The sequence below is a fragment of the Benincasa hispida genome, chromosome 10, assembly GCF_009727055.1.
Source record: "Benincasa hispida cultivar B227 chromosome 10, ASM972705v1, whole genome shotgun sequence".
Classification (NCBI taxonomy): Eukaryota; Viridiplantae; Streptophyta; class Magnoliopsida; order Cucurbitales; family Cucurbitaceae; genus Benincasa; species Benincasa hispida.
Genome location: NC_052358.1, coordinates 34101883 through 34105395, shown reverse-complemented (window position 1 = coordinate 34105395; position 3513 = coordinate 34101883). Strand labels below are relative to the sequence as shown.

The 3513-nt window shown below is 28.4% G+C and overlaps 1 long non-coding RNA gene across 1 annotated transcript; it reads right to left on the bottom strand.

Annotated features, from left to right (window-relative positions):
- Positions 1 to 361: 361 nt before the first annotated feature.
- Positions 362 to 1873, bottom strand: LOC120087774. Its single transcript, XR_005484681.1, has 4 exons — positions 1268 to 1873; positions 1005 to 1118; positions 754 to 816; positions 362 to 502 (listed from the first exon to the last, which is right to left on the bottom strand). It is a non-coding gene; the product is annotated as an uncharacterized LOC120087774 (long non-coding RNA).
- Positions 1874 to 3513: the final 1640 nt, after the last annotated feature.

The following is a 3513-nucleotide window of genomic DNA, read 5'->3' as shown; positions in this document are numbered from 1 at the left end:
AATTCTAACATTTAACTTTTTTTTCTTGTTACTACTATTTTAGGTTGTTGAAGGTGAAGGAAAAGGGAAAATGATAGATAATGATAGACAACTATCACTCTATTCATGGTTATATCAACTAATATCTACAAATATCTAGTTAGATATAATTGACAACAACTATTTAGATCTATATAGCAAGAAACATAATAACATAACATCAATATACAAATTCATTTATAAAAAAAATATCAGTATTACCATTGATAGACAATGATAGTCGTTTATCACTCCCTATCATCAATGATAGACAGTGATAGACCACTACCATTCTATTTATCATGATATAAAATATCTATTGAAACAACAGACAACTATTTACCTTCTTTCCTTAATGTTGTTTTCTTTTATTTTCAAGTCTTTTTTTTCTTTTCATTCTCATTTTCTTCTTCAGTTTCTTCCTCAATAACTTGTTCTTCAACATGCTATTCTTGTTCAACAACAATTTTCCTTCATCAACCGGCTATAATAAATAAAGTAATAATATAGTGTTAGTCATTGATAGTATTTTATAAATATCATTAATGAATTATATTTATCTTTTTCTCAGTTTTTAGTTTTGATCTCATCTCCTTTTTTGTTTTTCTTCTTTGTCAGATACATCAGATTCTTCTTTTTCTTCAAGCTCAACTTTCTGCAATAGATCCAAAATTCTAAAATACTTAAGAAGATAACTTATCACTTTATTTTCTTTCATAGCATCTATATATTTACCTTATCCTTTTGCTGAACATGATCAGTTTTTTCCATATCTTCTTTAGCTTCAAATTCTTTTTGCTGCAGTAGTATAATGTAATGTGTCATTGTTATATAAGAATCAAGAAAGTGATACAATTTTCTATTAGTGGTAGACACTGATAGAATTTTATCAGTGTCTATCAGTGATAGGCAATGATAGATCTAATTGACTTTCATGACAATGTAGCTTAAAAGAGGAAACAAATAGCTTAAGAGACGAAGCAAACCTTTTCCTTTCCATCCTCTTCCTTGAACTCTGTTGTTAATTCTTGTGTCTTTGGGGTTTCCAAATGTAGAGTTTGAATATGGTCAAAATCATCTTGTGTTGGTGCATAAGATTCCTAAAACAAAAAACATAAATCAAACACAAAGATAATGAAAAGAATGAGATTCTTATAATAAAAGACACAAATCAAAAGAAGAAAAAGGTGTTGATAGACAATGATATATTTCTATCACTTTCTATCAGTACAAAAACTTGTATACAAACCTTTCTTTGATTTCCAATTTTAGTCTACAAGAAAAAATAGTTTTAGTTTAGTTAGTAAATGTATGTTTACATTTAAAAATAAAATAGCACATAGCAAAATACTTACTTGAGCTACCTAATTTGCAGCATAATTCACCATCTTATCAATTTCATCATTTCTTTCAAGAATTTGGAAGTTACAAGGAGATTTGTTTCTTTCTATTGTCTCCTTAACCTCTTTTTCTTGTTCTTCTTGCGGAAGCTTTTCAATTGGAAGTCTATCATTCTGTCTTTCGATGATTATTTTTAACATTCTGATGATCTCTTCTTGGCATTGTTTCAGACTTTTCTACTCTTTTTCTACCCTATGTTGGCCATTTTTCAGTTCTTCTATTTCCTCCATTATATTTTTCCCATGCTCATTTTTTCCTCCAATTAAATCTCTTCCTTCATTTATTTCTTCTTTTTCTTTTTCTTTCTCTTTCTATATTTCCTTCTCATTTTTTCCAAATCTATCAAATATTTAATGGTGGTTGATTATGATTCTTGTTCTTTTGAACTAGTGGAAATACACAAAACTACAAGTTTAAACACATGTTAAATCACTAGATCAAAAATAGGAAAAGACTAACAAGTCTTTTTTATGATATATGTCTATCACTATTTTCGTTGATAGATGGTGATAGACTTCTATCATTGTCTATCACTGTCTATTAGTGATAGACTACTATTTGTTTTTTGTTTGAAACCATTGTAAGTAATAAAAATGAAGCTAAGAAATTATAGAATATACTTACATCATATCTTTGAAAGATATTTTCTTTAAGATTTCTCCAATGATCAGGTTGTAAGCACTCCCACGATATTATTTCTGGACTTTGATTGCAATTTTTCTTCTAAATCCAATATCTATTGCTGAAAATTTTGGTATTATTTCAACCAATAAACTAGTGTTAAAGGGAAACCTTGAAGGCATATAGATTCCTTTTCAGTAGAAGAAGCCTTTTTGAAAAATTGATATGTCAAGTTACATGACAATCGTCCTCAAGGATAGGTTTTAAATTCTTGTTCATTATCCAATATGTCAACATGTTTCTAATTAACAACATTATGTCCTTGCCTAGGGATTAAAAAGGACTCTAAGAAAAGGAGGTTTGCCAACTTAACCTTTACACTATCACTTTTAGAATCATGTAAGAACTTAAAGCTTCTCTCAATGTCCTTTTAAAGACTTTTTTTCTAAGTTCAGAAATTTGTTCTTTTTTTTCCAAATCTATTGATGGTAGTCGAGTACCATTTAAACTTATGATTAAACAAAACTAATATGAACTCTGCTATATGCCCATTAAAGTTAAATGCTAGGACATTTGACTTATTTGTGATGCATTGTCTTCTTAGAAGATAGTTTATGAATCTTGTGGGCATTTTCTCAACTTTTATATTTAGAAAGTGGCCGAAAGGACCATTTCTAATAGTATTTAAATTCCTATCATCTAATTAGTTTTTTTATAATTTGTATTGCATCTAATGAGATGTATATTGTTATCTTCAAATGCTTGTTCTGGTCTTGCATCATTGTTTGATGTTCATGTTCTTGTTCCACCTGTTTAAACATACAACTATCAACAATAAACAAGTGATATATATCTATATTCTATCATTAACTATCACTCATTATCATCATTTAATGACTTCTATCACTATCTATCATCGATAGACAATGATGGAAACCTGAATTCTATCACTGTCTATTGCAAATCATGAAATGTGATAGACAATGATGGTATTTCTTTATATACTAAAACATGACAGTTGTAAGTAGTGTATGAATGGTAAAAACACCATCTGTAAAAGAAATATCAAAACCAACATAATGTATATACATTGGAAGTTGTATCATCATTTAATGACTTCTATCACTATCTATCATCGATAGACAATGATGGAAACCTGAATTCTATCACTGTCTATTGCAAATCATGAAATGTGATAGACAATGATGGTATTTCTTTATATACTAAAGCATGACAGTTGTAAGTAGTGTATGAATGGTAAAAACACCATCTGTAAAAGAAATATCAAAACCAACATAATGTATATACATTGGAAGTTGTATGAATGATAGACAATATAAAATACTTAATGTCATATATAGATACTGATACTACCTGTTTATAGTAGCCATCAAACATATATGAGAAAATGTTCATATCACTGATAGACAGTGATATACCACTATCATTGTCTATCATAGTTTGTTTATACCT